Consider the following 23,485-nt stretch of genomic DNA (forward strand, 5'->3'; position numbering starts at 1 on the left):
ACCTCCGGCACCAGCATCCCATATGGTTGCCGGATTCTAGTCCTGGTTGCTCCTCTTCCAGTCCAGCTCTCTGCTGTGGCCCAGGAAGGCAATGGAGGAGGGCCCAAGTGCTTGGGCCCCTGCACCCGCATGGGAAACCAGGAAGAAGCTCCTGGCTCCTGGCTTTGGATCAGCATAGCTCCGGCCACTGCGGCCATTTGGGGAGTGAACCAATGGAAGGAAGACCTTTCTCTCTGTCTCTCTCACTGTCTGTAACTCTACCTGTAAAATTAAAAAAAAGAAAATACTGTAGTATTTTATATACATATATAATACTATAGTATTTTATGTACATATAGTATATGTATAATATATATATCATATATGCATGCTATATATAATAGTATGTATATAATATATAGTATATATAGTATATACTAATAGTATATATAATATATAGCATTATATAATAGTATATATACTATAGTATATGTATGGTATATATATGGTATATATATACACTATAGTATATATATACTATATACTATTCATATATACTCTATATACTATACTATATACAGTATATATACTATATATAGTATATATAGAGTATATATAGTATATATACTGTATATAGTATAGTGTATATATAGTATATATACTGTATATAGTATATATAGTATATAGTATATATTGTGTATATACTATATATACTATAGTATATATGATATATAATATATAGTATAGCATATATAGTATAGTATAGATAGTATATACTATATATAGTATATGTAGTATATATACTATAGTGTATATATACCATATATACTTTAGTATATATACTTTAGTATATATAGTATATATACTATATATATACTATTAGTATATATAGTATGTATACTAATAGTATATATACTGTATATAGTATATATAGTATACATACATATACTATGGTATACTAGTACATATATAGTATATATATTTTATGCTATAGTATAAAATACTATAAATACTATATACTATATACTATATACTATATTTTATATATATATATATTTTGATAAATAAAGAGTCCTGTTCTTAGGTTCAAATAGTGAAATGTCCAAGGCATATTCTTTTAGCAGCCTTAGGGAAAAGAGATTGAATAATTTTTAAAGAATTATTTATTTGAAAGTCAGAGTTACACACAGAGAGAAGGAAAAACAGAGAGAGGGAGAGGTCTTCCATCCTCTGGTTCACGCCCCAGTTGGCTGTAATGGCCAGAGCTGTGCCAATTTGCAGCCTGGAGCCAAGAGCTTCTTCCAGGTCTCCCACGTGGGTGCAGGGGTCCAAGAACTTGGGCCATCTTCTACTGCTTTCCCAGGCCATAGCAGAGAGCTGGATTGGAAGTGGGGCAGCCAGAATCGAACCAGATCCTGTATGGAATACCGGCACTGGAAGCGGTGGCTTTACCCGCTATGCCACAGCGCTGGTCCCAAGAGATTGGCTCAGTAGATCTGTATCCATTGCAGGATGAACAGAATGGGGAATGATAAAAAAAACTTGTGTCTCTTGAAAAAGAACTGGGGAACTGTGGGAGATTAGTTTGAAAAAGAGAAGTTAAGGAGAGTATGTGATTGTTGTCTTCATATTTATGAGGACTATAAATGGAAACTGTTGATAAGATTTTTTTGCACATAGCTAGAGGGAAAAGGCCAAATATAGATCAAAATTATGTATAGATTTCATATAATAGGATGAATACTTATAACTACAACTGTTCCAAAATGGAACTGGCATGGCTTGTGGTGTAATAACAGCACAAGCCACAAACCCCAACAGGTGTTAGATAAAAATAAGTCCAGGCTATTTTTTAAAAATTTATTTTACAGGTGGAGTTTACAGACAGTGAGAGAGAGACAGAGAGAAAGGTCTTTCTTCCGTTGATTCACTCCCCAAATGGCCGCAACAGCCAGAGCTATGCCGATCTAAAGCCAGGAGCCAGGAGTTTCTTCCTGGTCTTCCATGCAGGTGCAGGGGCCCAAGGACTTGGGCCATCCTCCTCCACTGCTATCTCAGGCCACAACAGAGAGCTGGAGTGGAAGAGGAGCAACCAGGACTAGAACCCGGTGCCCACATGGGATGCCAGCACCACAGGCGGAGGATTAACATAGTGAGCCATGGCGCCGGCCCAAGTCCAGGCAATTTGTAACAGAAATTCTCTTCTAGCCTTGAAATTACACTTTAAGTAAATGTTACTCTTAGAACCAATTTTATCTCTTCTTCGATGCCTAACTTCTTGAGAGCAATAAATTGGCCTTTAATGTGTTTTAAAGTGTCCAAACTCTGAATGCATCCTTGCAGAAATATTCATCAGCATTTTAAAATGATCTTTTTTTTTTTTTTTGACAGGCAGAGTGGACAGTGAGAGAGAGAGACAGAGAGAAAGGTCTTCCTTTGCCGTTGGTTCACCCTCCAATGGCCGCCGCGGCCGGCGCGCTGCGGCCGGCGCACCGCGCTGATCCGATGGCAGGAGCCAGGAGCCAGGTGCTTTTCCTGGTCTCCCATGGGGTGCAGGGCCCAAGCACTTGGGCCATCCTCCACTGCACTCCCTGGCCACAGCAGAGAGCTGGCCTGGAAGAGGGGCAAGCGGGACAGAATCCGGCGCCCCGACCGGGACTAGAACCCGGTGTGCCGGCGCCGCTAGGCGGAGGATTAGCCTAGTGAGCCGCGGCGCCGGCCTTAAAATGATCTTTATGGATATGTCCTTCTCTCCTTTCTCTCTCTTATGCCAAATAAATACAACATATAGAATGCCAATAGATAGTAAATACTGATACCTTTTTCTTTAAAGAATAGATTATTTCTGTCATACTTTCTTTTAGTGCTTCTTACCATTCTAGCTTCTTCTCCAAAGAGATCTAGTGAGAGCCTCTTGCCCAATCAATGCAATGTTGTTCTCAAAATATATCATCAGACACTCAGTTGGCAGGAACAGCAGGTCAAGAACTGTCCTTTTCAAAAACTTTAATGTAAAATAATACGCTGATCAAATTTATGTTAAACAAGCTCAAATGTTAAAGTTATTCCCTGTCTATGTGTGAAATATTTATTTTTATATATTTTTTAGTTTTATTTATTTGAAAGGAAGAATTATGGGGGGAGGGGCAGGAGAAGGGAGAGACAGAAAGATCTTCCATCTGCTGATTCACTCCCCAAATGACTGTAATGGCTTAAAGAGGGCCAGGACAATGCCAGTAGCCAGGAGATGGGAGCCAGGAGCTTCTTAGATGTCTCCCATGTGTGTGCAGGGGTCTAAGTACTTGGGCCATCCTCTGCTGCTTTTCCAGGTATATCAGCAGGGAGCTGGATCAGAAGTGGAGTAGCTGAGACTTAAACTGGTGCACATATGGGATGCTGGCACTGCGAGCAGTGTCTTTACCCACTATGCCACAGAGCTGGCCCTGAAATATATTTTTAATGCCTCTATAGATAGGGAGAAACCTGGTGGGAAATTAAGTCTTGGAATGAGTACAGATCTGAGAGTCAATAGACTCTGAATTTAGCCTTAGCAATGATTCCAAAATATAGATGTAATTCCAGGCAATCACTTTGTTTTTCTGTGCCTTGTTTTCTTTATCTGTCACCTAGTGATTCTATAACACCTGATCACATGCACTGGGAGACTCCTCAATGCCATGCTTTCCTAAATATAAGAATAGAGTTTCCCCCCAAAAAAGACAAAAACTCTGGTTCTGTTGTAGAGGTTCAGAAGGATCCCCTAGCTTGATTTATTCCAGGTTCTTGTCTCAACATAAGAGATGAATTCAAAGCGTAAGGTATAAGAATGGGAACAAGATTGATTCAGTGAGATTAAGGACATAGTAACCACTCAGAAGGGAATGTGGACAACTTCATGCCCATGATCGTTCCCCACCCCAGTTCAGTCACCCCCTTGATTTAGTAGGAGGTGGTATTCCAATTGAATACACAAATGGAGTGGACTTTGGGTGGGGTTCAGAGGTTGTGATGATCTCTGCAAAGATTTCATGGCATCTCCATGTGGAGCACAATATATATATGTTCATCATGGCATCTTCTGCATGATGAAGAGGGCTCAGGTGCATTATGGGAAAGTTAGTGTGCTGAATGGGCACAGAAAGGTGTAGGGTTTTTAGCAGTGCAAGGTTATGGCAAGGAGATTGTTGGAAGCCTCTTAGCTCCTTGATCCTCACTAACTCCCTACCTAAGTACACATCAGTTCCACATACAGGCACCCACCAACTCTTTTATTTCCTTAGTAGTATTCCCTTTCTTTCTTCTTATCTACTATAAGACACAACATTATGCTATTCTATGCTATATATTGGAAAAACGCACAACTTGGAAAGGATCATATGATTGAAGTTTATTTAGCATTCTGAGCTACAGAAAATAATAGGAACTTGGATCTTCTAGGGATAGTGGAGGCAAGTATATGAGGGTAAATGGAGGAAATATATGGTGAATAAAGGTTTACTTGTTATGTAGATTTTTAAAAATCTCTTAGGTTAATAAAGATGTGTCAGAGTCCTCTTCTTGATACAGATTCCCTTTATATCCAGAGCTACTCCTGTGTCCATAGCTTCTCAAAATAACCAGCTGGACATTTTCCAAAGAAGCATAGGTTGGGGTGGCATATTCTGCTCTCCCACAGTTGCATTTTGAGGGAGTGTGTCCTGAGCTCCCACCTGTCTATATCTCTCCATTAAGCCCTAAGAAAACAGAAAATTGGCCAGGATAAGGGTGTAGACAATGTCCTAGCACAACAGAAGCTAATGTTTCTAATTCTTCTCTTGCTATATTTATGTTAACGTTCTCCTTGTGTCAAATTGATTCTGAACATGCCTAGTATAGTTTTGTTCTCTGTAATGCTCCAATTTATTACTCCTCCAATCTAATATAAATTTATCTAAGTTACCTATATTCTTTAAAGTGTGCCCTACCTTTTCCCAGAAACAACAGGCCAAGGGAATAATCTCATTGGCTTCAGAATTCTGGCAGCATTTATCATCTCTACTACTCCATTTCTTGACACTTATTATGTGTGCATATAGTTATCATATTATTTGTATAGTTCTTAAATATTTTCTTAAATATGATTTTATTTGCTTGAAAAACAAAGAGGCTGAGCCAGAGAGTCCTTATCTGCTGGTTCATTCCCCAAATGCCTGCAACAACTAGAGCGGGGCCTGGCTGAAACCAGAAGCCTGGAACTCAATTCCAGTCTCCCATATATGTGGCAGGGATCATAATATTTGAGCCGTTCTGTGATTCTTCCCAGGGAGTTAGCAGAAAGCTGGAATCAGGAGCAGAGCTGGGACTTGATCCCAGGCACTGGGTATGGCATGCACGTATTTCCAGTGGTGTCCTCTTTGCTATGCCAAACATCCACTTTTCTACAGTTTTTTTTTTAATTTGGTTTTTTTTCAGTTATTCTATTATTTATGTTGTATGTATGTAGCTTTTAATAATTTCTGTTTCCTATGTGTATTTCTGTGATTTGCAGGAGTAAATCACTCATGATTATTGAAATTAAAGAATATTTAACTAAGGCACAGGAACATCCAGCTTATGTCTTATTTCCTCAGCAGCAGACACTAACGCATAAGCAAAACTGATTGCTCTATGCCAGCATTTCTTTCTTAATAAATACAGTTTTAGAAAATTGTATGTCATATACTTCTAATGTATAACCTATAATTAAGTACAAGAAAACAACTTGAGTTATTCATGCTAAAATGTAAGTAAAATTGGCCCAAAGAAAATAATTGTGATTATTTCATAATTGAATTGAATTGTTAACACACCAGAATTTTTACTGACCTCTTCCAGTTCCTTCTTGTATTTTGTTTGTCATTCTTTCTGACAATATCACAAAGAGGCTGAGGAATAAATGTGACAGATCCTGTGTGACTGTATTCTCATTGTGTCTATAGAAAGTACTTGAACCAGACTGTAACATTGCTGGTATGTTGATTGAGACTGCTGACATGATGGATGCTGATGACCACAGCAGACCGATTGGGAATATTGCCAAACTGAAGTCAACATCAAGATTTAGGCCATTTAGAGGTTAGGGGTATTTACTTTATTCAGTTTTGTAGGATTCAGCTCTTATTTCAGATCTATAATTCTAATCTTTCCAGTTTGAGAGTTCTCTAAATTATAAAACTTCATGTGAATACCCATAAAATAATTATGATAAAAGATTATGTACAAATATATGTATGTATATGTGGAAATTATTTTGTGAAAGCTTTTATCATAAGTTATTGTTGATAATTATTAAATCTTAGTTCTATAGGAAAAATTTCTGAAATATATGACTTGGCAAAAACTATTTTATCACTACCTCTCATATTATTTTATATTGAAAATATACTTAAAGAAAAGTCAGATGAGAACTTGGCTTGTTGATAGAGTTTTTACTTTTTTATCCTCAAAACTGTTACTATACAATAGGAGATGGGTGAAAAGAACTGCCAAGTATTACACTGCTTGGTCCAACTTCTGTGATTCAACTTAACCTCAGTTAGAGACAGAAAGTCCTATGAAATAGAAGATTGCAACCTTTACTTACATGAATATCCCTGTCAGCTAGAGAGTGACAAAACTGATCAAAGCTTATGCTTGGTATAATGTTAGGCTGTTTTAAGATGGACACTTAAACTCAAGTGAATTTCTTGCACTCTAATTTGTTTGAGCCATCTCAGGCCCAGAGCTCCACTCTACACAATGTTTTCCTGTCTCAATTTCCCTGTTCTTACAAAATTTGATGCAGTTTGTTAAGTTTCAGATATCCTGGTAGTTTGAGGTTACCCCCTTCCTTTCCCAGGTGTCTAGTAGTCCTTGCCTAGGTGCTTTGCTGATCTTTGAGTACCACTCAACAGTCAATATGCCACTATTACAGTAGTCCCTCTATTAAAGTCTTTGCTCATTCACTTCTTATATGTTTTATGTATTTTTTGTGATGGTGGGAGAGACTTCAAGGAGGAACTATCATATCTATTTTAAATAGTCTCATAAGCTATGTCTCAATTTTCTTATTTCTAAAACAAGAGATATTGGGGCTGGCAGTGTGGCATAGCATGTTAAGCCATAGGCTGCAGTGCCAGCATCCCATATGGGCACCGGTTTGAGTCCCAGCTGTTCCACTTCTGATCCAGCTCCCTGTTAATGTGTCTAAGAAAGCAGTAGAAGATGACAAAAGTGCTTGGACCCTGGCACCTGTGTGGGAGACCCAGAAGAATTTCCTGGCTCCTGGCTTTGACCTGGCCCAGCCCCGGCTGTTGTGGCCATTTGAGGAGTGAAGCAGTGGATGGAAGATGTTTCTCTGTCTCTGTCTCTCTGTCTCTCTCTCTCTCTCTCTCTCTCTAACTCTGCCTTTTAAATAAATAAATCTTTAAGGGCCGGTGCTGCAGCTCACTGGGCCAATCCTCCGCCTGCGGCACCAGCACCCCGGGTTCTGGTCCCGGTTGGGGCGCCGGTTCTGTCCCTGTTGCTCCTCTTCCGGTCCGGCTCTCTGCTGTGGCCCGGGAAGGCAGTGGAGAATGGCCCAAGTCCTTGGGCCCTGCACCCCATGGGAGACCAGGAGGAAGCGCCTGGCTCCTGGCTTTGGATTGGCGCAGCGCGCTGGCCGTGGCAGCCATTTGTGGGGGGGAACCAATGGAGGGAAGACCTTTCTCTCTGTCTCTCTCTCTCTCAAAATAAATAAATAAATAAATAAAATAAAATAAAATAAAAAAATAAATCTTTAAAAAGTTTCAAAAATAATAAAACAAGGGATATTGATTTCTTTCTGTCGTACCAGAAAAACATTCAGAATGGCACATGAGAAGACATATCTTCCATTAGAGAGTTAAAATACAGTCTTAGGGCTGGCTGGCACAGTGGTGTAGCTAGTAAGGCCACCACCTGCAGTGCTTGCAACCCATATAGGTGCTGCTTCCAGTCCTGGCTGCTCCACTTCTGATCCAACTCTCTGCTATGGCCTAGGAAGACAGTGGAAGATGTCCCAGGTGCTTGGACCTTGGAAGACCCGGTAGAAGCTCCTGGATCCTGACTTCAGTCCAGTCTGGCTCCTGCCATTGCAGCCATTTGGGTAGTGAACGAGCAGATGGAAGTCCTTTCTTCCTGTGTCCTCCTCTCTCTGTAACTCTACCTCTCAAATAGATATATAAAATCTTAAAAGAAAATACAGTCTTGAGCTAAACAATTATGAGTTTATATGATTACGCTTGTTAGTGTCAATGATGTTTTTTTCTAATCCAGTGATTTTTTTCAAGTGTTATCTATGGAAGTCTTTGGCAAACAGCAAACTTGTTAGAAATACAAATTCTTGAGTGTCACTTTGGATTCATCAAATAAAAAAACTCTGAGTTTGAGGTCCAGCAATTTGTGGTTTAATCAGCCCTTCAGGTGGTTCTGATGCATGAAGGAATTTCAAAGCGTTTGTGGAAAATGGAATTAAGATATGTTTATTTTGGTACAAAAATTTTGAAACCTACGTATACCTTTTTCAGAATATGCATTTTCCATGAACGCTTTGAAGACTCCTGGAAATGCATGGGTTTCAAATTTTTGCACCACTTCTCTTTTAATTCCACTTTCCATGAACTTTTTTGAAGCATCTTCATATGTGCAAATTTGAGAACTTAATAGTTGATTAAAATATATTAGTGAGTTTGTAAAACAAAAGTATTATTACTGTTTTTCCCATGAGTTTTGGAAAATTCTTATGACACCAGTTATGATTACTTACATCTAAAATAGTGCATACGTGCATTTTCATTCATTTGAAATTATGCAATTGTATGTCTTTCTGAAAGATGGAATAGATGTTTGACTCATTTTATTTACTTGTTTCCTTGCCTCTCCAGAAGTTGTCAATGAACATAAGACACACATTTTCTGAAACAGAGCCCTAAAATTCCTTTTACGTCCTACTTTCATCACAATAAAAAAAATTCACTATTGAAGGATGACTCCTGTACTGTGTGAGACATAAAGCCCTGTTAGTCACTCATTTGTGCAGTTTAAATGCTGGATTTTGTTTTTCAGTGCTGTAGACCCATTATCAAAGAGGGCCCAGCTGTTACTTTTTTGTTTCAGGGACATACTCTGCAAATTCAATGGGTTTTGCTTCAATTCAGAAAATGGAAAGCATTAGGTTTGTAGCAATAATTATATATCTCTCCAGGGCTCTTGTTATATCAAGCCAAAGAGGGGAGTAGCAGTAATTGTTTAGATTCATCAAAAGGGCAAATTTATTCTCACAATATCTTTTTGTCAGCAGGCAAGTGTCCACTGAACAGATGGGCCAATAGGCACAATGTTAGAATTACATGAATACCTTAAATTTGGGTAGGACAGTTACAAATACGTTCAATAGTTATATTTTTCTTTTTTATGTTCAGAAAATGTCAGATTAGGTACGACTAGTGACCTTAAGTTTGGGCAAATGTTATTCCAATTTTTTAAATCAATATTTTCTCTTAAGGATGATGCCTTACATACTTAACAGAGGAGACTAAATTTTGAGGTCCTCTTCTTTCCTAGAGGAGGAAGATGCTTCTTTGGTCCTTTGGTACACTATGCTACCGTTAGCACATGTCTAAGCATTTGGACTTCTATTGCTAGCAAATTGGATTTTTTACTCCTCTTCTATTGTATAGGATGACTAGACTCCATTCGTCTTATCACAGTAGTGTAGTGTGAGGTTAAAATGGGAGAGAATGTTGCTGAAATACCCACTAGGAGTGCTGGGGGAGAAAAGACGCTATTTAAAAATATTGAAGGGAAAGGTAAGAGCTAAAGATTGCGGGACCTTTTTTATGTTTTTTATCCACTAATATTTATTAATTTTGAAGCATAAAACCATTTCACTTTTAGGAAGCACACTTACCATTAAATGATAGTGTACCCCTACTTTCTACTGGTTGTGGAAGGAACTGCTTTTCCTGAAAGCTCTGAGTGTGGTTGTAGAGCATGGGGCAGTGGAGAGCAGGGGTGGGCAATACCTATGGCTAAGAATAAAATTGTTGACATAATGAGCCCTGAATTCTGCTTTTGGTAAGTTCCTCTTGGAAACTGGAAAACTGGAGCAAGAGTTGGAAGTAAATTAAACATATAGAAATGATCTATTACAATATTTTATGTGGTAGCTTTATTAGCAATGTCAAGAAGAAGGCAGAGTATATTGTTAAAAATCAGCAACAAGCTTCTCCAAAGAATTTAAATCTCTGTAAGCTCTAAGCTAAGAATATGATACTCCAAAATATGACACTTTGGGATGTTGACTACTTTGAAATGAGAGAGTAAACGTACATACCTCAGAAGTGAGACGTTCTCTCTAAACTTCTCTGTCGTCCATCCTCTTTCTTTTTTTTCCCAAAAGAAATATTTTATTTAAAGATTGCAAATTTCATAAGTAGAACTTTTAAGAATATAGTTATTTTTCTCACCATACCCGCCCTCCTACCTGTACTCCCACCCCTCCTCCTCCTCCTCCCTCTCCCATTCCCAGTCCCATTCTCCATTAAGATTCATTTTCAACTAACTTTATACACAGGAAACCAATTCTATACTAAAATTTCAACAATTTGCACACATGTGCATATACATACACAAAACTATTTGAGAACAAATTTTACAGTTAATTAACATAGTACAATTCATTGAGATCAGAGGTCCTGCATGGGAAGTAAAATGCACAGTGACTCCTGTTGTTAATTTAACAATTAACACCCTTATGTATTACATCAGTGATCACTCGAGGCTCTTGACATGAGCTGCCAAGGCTATGGAAACCTTTTGAATCCATAATCTCCATTAGTGTTTAGACAAGGCCATAAGCAAAGTGTGAGTTCTCTCCTCCCTTCAGAGAAAAGTGCATCCTTCTTTGATGGTCACTTCTTTCCACTGGGGTCTCACAGAGATAATTCATGTAGGACATCTTTTGCCACAGTTCTTGGCTTTTCATGCCTGAAATGCTCTCATGGACTTTTCAACCAGACCAGAATGCCTTAAGGGCTGATTCTAAGGGCTGATTCTGAGGTCAGAGTGCAATTTAAAGCTATTGTCATTTTATGAGTCTGCTGTGTGGACTGATTGCCATGTTGGAACGTTTTCTCCTTTTTAGTTCTAACTATTATTATTGCCAGACACCTGATCTTATTTATATGGTCCCTTTAACACTTAATCCTATCCAGATGATCACTTTAACACTTAATATGGCATTTTTGCCACATAGCTAAATGGATTTGGGGTCCCATGGCAAATTTTTTTTAACTTTTATTTAATGAATATAAATTTCCAAAGTACGATTTATGCATTACAATGGCTTCCCCCACATACCGTCCCTCCCACCCACTACCCTCCCCTTTCCCACTCCCTCTCCCCTTCCATTCACATCAAGATTCATTTTCGATTATCTTAATATACAGAAGATCAGCTTAGTATACATTAAGTAAGGATTTCAACAGTTTGCTCTCACACAGAAACATAAAGTGAAAAATAATAGATGATTTTTTTTAAATGATGATGAAATCAGATCAGACCTATTGTCCCCATGGCAAATTTTTAAATTTACCCTTAGAAGTAAGTCCATAGGAATGTATGCAGAACTATACAGCTTTACAGTATAAACTTCCTCCTCCCTCTCTTATTCCCACTCTTATTTTTTACTGAGATCAATTTCAATTGACTTTACACACATATGATTAACTATTTGTTAACTAAAGAGTTCAACAAATAGTATGAAGAAGGAAAAAAACTGTTATTCGACAGTTGAGACAAGGGCTGTTCAATTTACTGCTTCTCAAAATGTCAATTTCACTTCTACAGAATTTCTTTTAGGTGCTCTATTAAAAATCACAGATCAGGGAGAACATATGGTATTTGTCCCTTTGGGACTGGCTTATTTCATTAAGTATGATGTCCAGATTTATCCATTTTGTTGCAGATGATTGGATTTCATTTTTTAACACTGTGTAGTATTCCATAGTTTACATATCCCATAGGCTTTTTTTTCAGGGTTTTAAACACTCTTTGGTTGATGGACATTTAGGTTGATTCCATGTCTTAGCTATTGTGAATTGAGCTGCAATAAACATGAGAATGCAGATAACTCTTTTATTTGCTGATTTTATTTACCTTGGATAAATTCCCAGGAGTGGGATGGCTGGTTCACAGGGTAGGTCTATATTAAGATTATTGAGGTGTCTCCATACTGTCTTCCATAGTGGCTTTACCAGTTTACATTCCCACCAACAGTGGATTAGTGTACAGTTTCCCCCACATCCTTGCCAGCATTTGTTGTTTGTGGATTTCTGTATGAAAGCCATTCTAACTGGGGTGAAGTAAAACCTCATTATGGTTTTGATTTGCACTTCCCTGACAGTAGTGATCCTCAACGTTTTTTCATGTATCTGTTGGCCATTTGGATTTCTTCTTTTGAAAAATGTCTGTTTAAGTCCTTTACCCATGTTTTCACTGGTTTGTTTATTTTTTTGTTGTTAAGTTTCTTGCTCTTTATAGATTCTGGATATTAATTCTTTATCAGTCGAGAGTTTGCTAACAATTTCCCTCATACTGTCAGTTGCCTCTTCACTTTCTTGAGTTTTTATTTTGCAGTACAGGAGCTTCTGAATTTTATGTAATCCCTGTGCCTCTGGGGTCTCTCTCCTTTTTTGTTAGTTGGGCCAAGGTGTGTCAACTTTGTTTATTTTTTCAAAAAATCAGCTCTTTGTTTTGCTGACCTTTTGTAACTTTTTTGGTTTCAATTTTTTGAAATTTTCAATTTTTTGAATTTTTTTGAAATTTCTTCTCTCAGTTTAATTACTTCTTTTATCCTACTAGCTTTGGGTTTGTTTTGCTGTTGTTTTTCTAGATCCTTGAGATGCATTGACAGCTCATTTGTTTGGTGCCTTTCCAATTTCTTGATGTAGGCACCAATTGTAATAAACTTTCCTTTTAACACTGCTTTTGCTGTGTTAAAACCCATAGGTTTTGATATGTTGTATTATTGTCTTCATTTGTTTCCAGAAATTTTTGATTTCTCTTTTGATTTCTTCTATGACCCACTGTTCATTCAGGAGCATGTTTTTCAGTCTCCATGTGTTTGCAGAAGTTCTAGAGATTCCTGAGTTGCTGATTTCCAGCTTCATTCCATGTGGTCTGAGAAAATGCTTGGTATGATTTTGATTTTTTTTTTAATTTGCTGAGACTTGCTTTATGGCCTAGCATGTGGTCAATCCTAGAGAAAGTTCTATGCACTGCTGAGATGAATGCATATTCTGCAACTGCAGGATGAAAAGTTCTGTAGATATCTGTTAGGTCCAATTGGTCTGTAGTGTCAATTAACTCTGTTGCTTCCTTGCTGATTCTCTGTCTGGTTGATCATTCCATTGCTGAAAGTGGGGTATTGAAATCCCCCATTACTATTGTGTTTGAGGCTATGTCTCCATTTAGATCCTTTAATATACCTTTTAAATAGCCAGGTGCCCTGTAATTAGGTACATATACATTTATAAGCATGATCCCTTAATCACTACATAGTGCCCTTCTTCATCTCTTTTGACAGTTTTTGTGTTAAAGTCTGATCCTCTCCCACAGCTTCAGAATTTTCACAGTTGCAGCACAAAAGCCTCCCACAGTCATGAGCACCCAGCCCCCTGTCTGTTCTCTACACGAGACTCTGGAGTCTCCACCTGGCTGGTTGCTGGGCATGGACATGTGTTGGCGCAGTTGTTTCATATGTCCAATTGTCATCTGCTTTCTATCAGCTTTTTATAGGACACCATTGCAGGGTGATCAGGGAGAGAGAAATGTGCCTCCCCCTTGTTTTTTCTACTCTAGTTTGGCAGGTGCACTATCCCCCACAGGGATCCAAGCCAGATTCCCTCTAGGCTCTTCCTGTACTCTGGTCTCACTTCACTCTCCAACACTGGTGCAAGGGCTCTAGGCTACTGGGGTCCTGAGTTGTGCACATCCACGCTCTCCATGTAGGTTCGCCGTATCCCTCTAATTTGTGTACAGTTTCCTCTGCTTTTCCCTGAGACTGCACTCTTTACATTTTTTAAAAACTGTCTTCCAGACTAGAGCAGTAAACTCCTTCCCTGCTTTGCCATCTTAATCCAATCACCCATACTCTTTCTCCCATTGCTCTCCCAAAGCAAGTCATAAATAGCACTCTGGCCTCAGATTCAGCCCTTAAGTCATTCAGATCCAGCTAAAAAGCCCATGAAGCATTTCAGGCATGGAAAGCCAAGAACTGTGGCAAAAATGACCTATGTGAAAGAACTCTATGAGAGAGATCCCAGCGGAAAGAACGGGCCATCAAAGAAGGAGGTACCTTTCTCTGAAGGGAGGAGAGAATTTCCACTTTGATTATGGCATTGTCTGAAAAATGTCTGAGTTTGTGGACTCAGGAGGCTTCCATAGACTTAGCAGTTCATGACAAGAGCCTCGGGTGATCACTGACGTCATAAATAAAGTGTCAATTATTAAATCAACAACAGGAGTCACTGTGCTTCTCCCCACAGTCCGTATCCGAGTCTAAGTTTCTTCTAGGTTTCACTTTCACTTTCAACCTGCAGTCTGTATCTGAGTCTAAGTTTCTTCTTGCTTTCACTTTAAATCCTAACTTCTTTCCCACAGTCCGTATCCGAGTCTATGCCTAGGCTTTCAATAGCTTCTTCCGGCACCTTTTCTGTCCGGCTTTTCCGTAGGCTCTTTACTAGTCTCTCTCTCCAGTATTTTCCTGCTTCTTCCTGCTTCTTCCCTCCTAGGTTTCCTATCCGAGTCACGGCACCATTATGTCGCTCCACCTCTTCATGGAGGAACGACACTAAACCCTGCCTAGGCTTCCTATCCGAGTCATGGCACCATTATGTCGCTCCCCCTCTTCATGGAGGAACGACACTAAACCCTGCCTAGGCTTCATATCCGAGTCACGGCACCATTATGTTGCTCCCCGTCTTCGTGAAGGAACGACACAGGACCCTGCGCTGTTCTTTTGTCTGCTCGGCCCTCCTCGGGTTTGCTGCTGGTTCTTCCCGGGTGGGCTACCGACCCTTCCACCTCCGTGGAAGGGCGGTTCCCCCTGCCACATTCCCCACTTCCGCAGGGGAGCGGCACACCGCCGGCCGGCTCTCTCAGGGGCTGCACAGGTGTTCCTTCAGATAGATATTCCTGGTGCATGTTGTCTCTCTCCTCCTTTATAGTTCTCTTCCACCAATCCCAACTCTGCTACCCACATGCCGAGTACGCTGCTCTCCTCCAATCAGGAACAGGTCCTACAGTTTATTGGTTGAACTGGAGGCAGCTGTGTAGAAGCTGTTACTCCCTTCTCAGAGCCATATTGTGGGAGAGCAGATGCATAGAATAAGTCTTAATTCCAGTAACTTAGTCTAGTCTGAGTTGCTCCCAGTTGCTCCCCACAATCAGGGATATTGATCTATAATTTTCTTTCAATGCTGCATCTTTCTCTGCCTTAGGGATTAAGGTGATGCTGGCTTCATAGAAAGAATTTGGGAGGATTCCCTCTTTTTTGATTGTTCTGAATAGTTTGAGAAGAAATGGAATTAGTTCTTCTTTAAATGTCTGGTAGAATTCAGCAGTGAATCCATCTGGTCCTGGGCTTTTCTTTGTTGGCAGGGCCTTTATTACTGTTTCAATTTCTGTTTCAGTTATGGGTCTATTTAGGTTTTCTATGTCTTCATGGTTCAATTTAGGTAGATTGCATGTGTCCAGGAATCTATCCATTTCTGATGGATTTTCTTGTTTGCTGGCATACAAGTCCTTGTAGTAATTTCTGATAATTCTTTTTATTTCTGTGGTGTCTGTTGTTATGTTTCCTTTTTCATCTCTGATTTTATTGATTTGGGTCTTTTCTCTTCTTTTTTTAGTTAGTTGGGCCAATGGGGTGTCAATTTTGTTTATTTTTTTTTTTTTTCAAAAAACCAGCTCTTCGCTTGGCTGATTTTTTGTAATATTTTTTTTTTGGATTCAATCCTGTTAATTTCTTCTCTGATTTTAATTATTTCTCTTCTCCTACTAGATTTGGGTCTGGTTTGCTGCAGTTTTTCTAGGTCCTTGAGATGCGCTGAAAGCTCATTTATTTGGTGTCTTTCCAATTTCTTGGTATACTCCCCTATTGCTATAAACTTGCCTCTCAATACTGCTTTTGCCGTATCCCATAAGTATTGATATGTTGTGCTGTTATCCTCATTTACTTCCAGAAAGTTTCTGATTTCTCTTTTGATTTCTTGAATGACCCAGTGTTCATTCAGGAGCATGTTGTTCAGTCTCCATGCGTTTGCATACTTTCTGGGGTTTCCTGAGTTGCTAATTTCCAGCTTCATTCCGCTGTGGTCTGAGAAGCTGCATGGTATGATTCTAATTCTTTTAAATTTGCTGAGACTTGCTTTATGACCTAGTATGTGATCAATCCTAGAGAAGGTTCCATGCACTGCTGAGAAGAATGTGAAGTCTGTAGATGTAGGATTGAAAGTTCTGTTGATATCTGTTAGATCCATTTGGGCAATAGTGTCGATTAAATCTGCTGTTTCCTTGTTGATCTTCTGTCCGGATGATCTATCTATTTCTGAGAGTGGAGTATTGAAGTCCCCCAGTACTATTGTATTGGAATCTAAGTCTCCCTTTAAGTCCCTTAACATATCTTTTAAATAGACCGGTGCCCTGTAATTAGGTGCATATACATTTATAATAGTTACACCTTCCTGTTGAATTGAACCCTTAATCATTATATAGTGCCCCTCTTTGTCTCTCTGAACAGTTTTTGTATTAAAGTTTATTTTGTCTGATATTAATATGGCTACACCTTAATTTTTTGTTTTTGTTTTTTTTTTTTTGTTGGCATGAAATATCATTTTCCAACCTTTCACTTTCAGTCTGCATGCATCTTTGTTAGAGAGATGTGTTTCTTGTAGGCAACAAATAGTTGGGTTTTGTTCCTTAAGCCAATCAGCCAATTGGTGTCTTTTAACTGAAGAGTTAAGTCCATTCACGTTTAATGTGACTATTGATACATAGTAACTTTGCCCTGCCATTTTCCTGGAGATATTTTCTAGTATATGCTTTGAGCTTCCCATGCTCTTTTACTGGTAGGTGTTCTTCCTTTACTTTCTTTCATATTGATGGCCGTGTTTCTGTGTTTCTGAGTGTAGCACATCTTTAAGTATCTTTTGCAGGGCCAGATGAGTGGCGCCAAAACCTTTCAATTTCTGTTTGCTATGAAAGGTCTTTATTTCTCCTTCATTCACAAATGAGAGCTTAGCAGGATATAATATTCTGGGCTGGCAATTTTTCTCTCTTAACACCTGTGCTATGTCTCGCCATTCCCTCCTAGCCTGTAGTGTTTCTGATGAGAAGTCTGCTGTGAGTCTGATTGGAGATCCTCTGAGAGTAATCTGACTTTTCTCTCTTGCACATTTTAGGATCTTTTCTTTATGTTTCACTGTGGTGAGTTTAATTACCACGTGTCGTGGTGAGGATCTCTTTTGGTCATGTTTACTGGGGGTTCTATGAGCTTCCTGCACTAGGATGTCTCTGTCCTTCTCCAAACCCGGAAAGTTCTCTGCTAGTATCTCACTAAAAAGGCCTTCTAATCCTTTCTCTCTCTCCATGCCTTCAGGAACTCCTAGAACCCGAATGTTGGTTTGTTAAATAGTATCCTGTAGATTCCCAACAATATTTTTTAGATTTCTAATTTCCTCTTCTTTTCTTTGGTTTGACTGTATCCTTTCCTGTTCTCTGTCTTCTAAGTCCGATATTCTCTCTTCTGCTTCACCCATTCTGTTTTTAAGGCTTTCTAATGTGTTTGTCATTTGATCTATTGAGCTCTTCATTTCATTTTGATTTCTCTTCACTATCACACTTTCCTGTTCTACTAGTTTCTGCGTTTCATTTTGATTCTTCTTTAAAATTTCATTTTCACGAGAGAGATTTTCAATCCTGTCCAATAAGGATTTCTGTAGTTCAAGGATTTGCTTTTGAAAACTTCTAAATGTTCTTATCTTAAATTTTTTGAATTCCGTATCTTGCATTTCTTCTATCTCATCATCTTCATAATCTTGGCTTGGGGTGTTTTGTTTATTTGGAGGCATCATAGTGTCATCATTGATCTTGTTCCCTCGATTTCTGTGTTTATTGCTTGGCATGGTTAATTCTTTTTCCCTCACTGTGAGGTGTTTTTTTTTTTTTTTATACTATGTCCGTGTTAAGTGGACTGCCTGCTGTTGGAGGAGCCTTGGAGGCTTGAGATGGGTGTGGCCTGAGAGCTCTGCTTGGTTCTTCAGGGTTACGGGTGTGCAAAGGTGACACCCTCAGGTTATGCATGGTAAATCTCTATTTATTTATTTATTTATTTATTCATTTATTTATTTTATTTTATTTTATTTTTTATTCAGGAGGTAAGTAATACTGCAAGGCTGAGCAGAATTGATGGTATTTAGCTTCCGATCTCTGGCTTCTACCCAAAGAGTCTGTGCAGGCTCGGTTTCTCCTGCAGACTCCCACTGGGTTGCCTAGGCTACTGAATTGTAGCCTTAACTCTCCCCTTTTATTATGTATATCCCAAGTGGGGCTTGCTCTTTGTCTCTTGCTTGCCTTTGCAAGGTTGGCGGAGAGAGAAACTTGTCTGTACCAGTACCCCCCCACCTTTTTTTTTTTTCCCTTCTCTCCTGTAGTCAGTCTGGTGAACTTTCCCGCTTCAAAGCCCACTTCCCTCTAAAATTCTTTCCGCCGTTTCCCCACTAATGTCTCCAGTTACTGAGCTCACCTCCCCTTCCAGCACCGATGTGTGGACTCAGAGCCCTGGGCGTCCCTCCTCTCCCTGCTGGTGTCTGTGTCACATTGACTCCCCTTCCCGCACTGGCGCGCAGACTCCAATGTGCTGTACATTGTGATTTAATGCTATAACTAGTACTCAGACAGTATTTTTCACTTTGTGTTTCTATGTGGGTGCAAACTGTTGAAATCTTTACTTAATATATGCTAAACTGATCTTCTGTATATAAAGAGAATTGAAAATGAATCTTGATGCTAATGGAAGGGGGGAGGGAGAGGGAAAGGGGAGGGTTGCGGGTAGGAGGGAAGTTATGGGGGGGAAGCCATTGTAATCCATAAGCTGTACTTTGGAAATTTATATTCATTAAATAAAAGTTAAAAAAATAAAGAAAGGATTAAAACTAAAAAAAATAAATAAAAAATATAAAAAAATGGATTTTCTTCTGTCCATCTCCCTAATGTAAGTTTATTTCATATACTCAATTATCAAGTCCTCAGAGTGTAATGGGTGAAATTCTCCCCTCTTCTAACTATTCCCAATTTATACTGACTGAGATTCCTACCTCATTAAAGAAATGAGAAGGAATAAAGCCAAAATTAGGCATTTTAAAAGCTATCAGTTTGACGTAGTCTTTTTTTCCCTCAAGTTTATCTTCTCAGTGTAATGTTTTTGAAATGGAATTTGAGATTTCAGTTTATAAATTACATCCATTTTTTTTTTCTTAACAGAGATGAAAAGGCAGGATGTAGTATGTCAAAGTTTAACAGCAGCTAAAACAAACGTATTCCACAGAACCCAAGCTATTGAGGTGATCTGAGGGCTGCTGTCTATTTGTAACAGTGTGCCTCTGTGTCAGAAATTGGATTTTTGTTTCTGAAATGAAAATTGAGCTCCAGTTTCACACTACCTAAAGAGGAAAATGGCCACCTAGGGCAAGATATCAGCTTGACTTGTGATAGGAATGAAAGAAAATAGGTTTTAAGTGAAATAGCACATGTACTTTGAAAGAATTTATAAGTGTCTTGGCTTTCAAATATTCTATACATTATAAATTTTGGTTATACTAAAGTGGAAAACATATTTTTAGTAAGTGACTATTTCCTCATTTCATCATATACATTCTTCACAAAGGCTATTTTGGCGTTATTTATGCATATAACTGTTTCTTACTATTTAATGTGTTTTATATTTGATTTCAGAGTTACCTTTATTAGTTTTTTCTTTTTACTTTCTTTTGGTTGATTTTGTTATTCTTACATTAGTCTTTGAAATTTAATATTTAGTTCACTTTGTTCATTGTTTGTTTTAAATAATGTAATATGAACATATGCTTTCTCTGACTTCAGCTGACTATATGCCATACATTGAGATGGTATCCTTATATAATTTATCATTTATACTCTATTTTTACTTTGATTCATAACTTATACAACAAAGTACTTTTAAGTGCTTTAATGGACTTATTGTTGACTTCCACTTTTATTAAATTGTGGTTCAGGAAAAATGAACTGATAACAATATCTAATAGTTTCAAATAATTAGAATAATTGATTACTATTATTTCATTTTTTAAACAAATGTTTATTTTCATCTACTTGAGAGGCAGAGCATCAGGGAGAGAGAAAGAGACACAGAGAAAGAGACACACAGAGAGAGAGACAGAGCGAGAGAGAGGAAAAAAAATCTATCCACTGACTCTTTCTCCAAATCACCTCAACAGCCAAGGCTGGCCAGGTCAAAGCCAGGAGCTTTGAAATATACTTAGGTCTCCTATGTGGGTGGCAAGGGCCCCAGTACTTTGTCATCAACCACTGCCTCCCAGGTGCACTAGTAGGAAGCTAGATTGGAAGCAATGTATCCAGGATTTGATCTAGCGCTCTGATATGTGGTGTAGGCATTCCAAGCTGTGGCTTAATCCACTGCATCACAATGCTCACCAAATTCTTAATTTATTTTATTCATTATTATCATTATCATTATTGCTAACAATTTTGTGGCTAAATACATGATAAGTTTGTTTGAATATTTCATGGTTATTCTCTATTTGTAATGTTCAGAGTTTTACACCAACCTTATTGAGATTACTAAACAGATGATGTATATTTCCCTTACCTTTAAAATGTATAGTAACTAAGATATTAAAAGATATAACCTAATATCTCCCATTGTAACTATGGTTTTAGCCATTTCTATGTGCATATGTTCCCCTGCTATTTTGCATTTTGTTGTTATTTTCCATGTTAAAATGTGTATAACTGTTATATGTTCTTTAATACTATTGTTCCAGAATAATAAATAATAACTCACAGGTGTCTCGATCTGGATGTATAACTATATAGTCACCACAAATTTACCATTCCATTCTCTGTCTTATTTCATGCATTTGACCTTAAATTCCACTATCTATGATATTAATACTGCCAATCTTATTATTTTATTGGTTACATTTGTCTAGTATTTCTTTGTCTATTTATTTTCAACATTTTTTGTCTCATTTTGGTCACTTTATTATAGGAATGCTTCTTGTAGAATTTTTTTTTTTTGCAAAATCTGGGGGTCTTTTTCCTTTTCTACTTAGCATGTTGACATTCAAGTTAACATTTGAGATATTTCTTTTATGTTAATTTTGTTTTGTTTTGAGCCTTCCTTATAATTTTCAGATTTTTTCCCCTTCATATTTTTTTTTACTTAGGCTGCACTAATAAAATTTGTTTTCAAGGCAGTCCTTCCAACATCAACTGCCACAATAATTTGGAATTTCTATGAGTAGTACATGTTTGCATTTCAGCTCTGCATTAAAATATGCTATGGATGCTTGTAAATCCTTATAGGGTAAGAGAACTTTGCATCTGATGTTCAAATTGTTGGATCTTTAAACGCCTATGTAGTTAAAAGCAGTGCCCTTAACCTGCACTTTCTTCCTAATGACACACAATCTTAGCTGTATCTGACTGAGTTCATGTGCCAGCCTCAATAATCAGAAAGGAGTATTTTAGTGGTTAGCTGTCTAAGTGGTGGAGTGGGAAGGAAAGAGCTACAGAAACATGTACTTGAGGAACAATTTGATTAGTTTTAATTTATATTAGATTGTCATGTTCTTTGACTTCCAGCATTGGACATTTTAGCTTACCCTGCATCCAATTTCACAGAAGAAAAAATAGCAATTTCTTATCAATTCTAGATGCTGTGGAGAGAGAAGATGTAGTTGAATTTTCATTAATTTTTGCTTTTTCGAAATTGAACAAAAATAACAGTCATTCCTATCGAGAAAACATTTTTATTGTTAATACTAAATTTAAAACCTTTGCATTTATATAATTCTTTACACAAAAGTTTATACATTCTTTTTAATTTTTGAGATAACATGTTTTTAATTTACATTATGGTTAAAGGATTAATGCTCCACTAAATAAAGAGTTGAACAAGTAAAAAGTAAAATGGCTGTAGCTTAGCAGGAAGAAAGAATAAAAAGCAAGCAGGTGGACAAGAAGTATCATTGCATTCTTAGAATTGTATATATGAATTACATTGAATCTGTTCTCTTTGTGTTAATATCACATGAACATGACAATTGTGTTGTAGTAATTATGCTGTGACCCTGAGAATCTAATGTATTAATAAGTGCCTTTTTTTTTGGACAGGCAGAGTTAGACAGTGAGAGAGAGAGAGAGAGAGAAAGGTCTTCCTTCCATTGGTTCACCCCCTAAATGGCCGCTAAGGCCAGTATGCTGTGGCCGGCACGCCGCATGGATCCAAAGCCAGGAGCCAGGTGCTTCCTTCTGGTCCCCCATGTGGGTGCAGGGGCCCAAGCACTTGGGCCATCCTCCACTGCCTTCCTGGGCCACAACAGAGAGCTGTACTGGAAGAGGAGCAACCGGGACAGAATCCGGGGTGCCAGCGCCGCAGGCAGAGGATTAGCCTAGTGAGCCGCGGCGCCGGCCTAATAAGTGCCTTTTAAAAAGAGGAAAACTGGAAAAAATGAAGACAAAATAAAAAGCACCGTTTTTATTTTTATTACACACTATTTCATTTGTATTATAGTAAATCCATGAGAACAGTTATATCCATTATCTCCACCTGATAGGTAAGGAACTGAGGCTGAGAAGTTTCAAATGACTCATTTAAGTTCATATATATCTAGTAACAGTCAGGTAGTGTTCAAGTATTGTTATGCTGTTCATTTTTATGTATATATAATGTACCTACAAAGCCACTCACATCTGATGTAAAACTTTACTGTTCACTGCTTTTCTCTCCTTGTTTTTAAGGAAAGAAAAATAATGACACAGTAGAAGAGGGTAACACCTGAATAGGGCTGGTTAAGAAACAATCACATTTACAATCTTCCTCAAATATGAGTGCCTCATGTAAATCTTTGGATGTAGCTGTCTACAGGACATATTATTTCCTTTCTATGAAACTAACACTTATGTGCTTTCTACTTTATTCATTTTCCAATCATGTATTCATCAGGTATACGCTATCTGAATGCCAAGTGATTGTCAAAAATGCTTCAAATCCTTGAAAGCTCACTAGATCCTTGATTTACATTTGCTGCAATTGTTTCTGCACAATCCATTGCGCTAAAAATAATACATATATAGAAATAACAAAGACAGACAGGTTCATTGAAGTAAAAGAACCTAATAGAGAATTGCAGAGCAAAATACAACT

At 38.1% G+C, this 23,485-nt stretch overlaps 1 protein-coding gene across 1 annotated transcript in view; it reads right to left on the reverse strand.

Annotated features, from left to right (window-relative positions):
• The window catches only part of LOC103351935 (CCR4-NOT transcription complex subunit 3-like), an 83,992-nt gene that overhangs the window by 2,032 nt on the left and 58,475 nt on the right, over positions 1-23,485 (reverse strand).

Source organism: Oryctolagus cuniculus, chromosome X, assembly GCF_964237555.1.
Source record: "Oryctolagus cuniculus chromosome X, mOryCun1.1, whole genome shotgun sequence".
NCBI lineage: Eukaryota > Metazoa > Chordata > Mammalia > Lagomorpha > Leporidae > Oryctolagus > Oryctolagus cuniculus.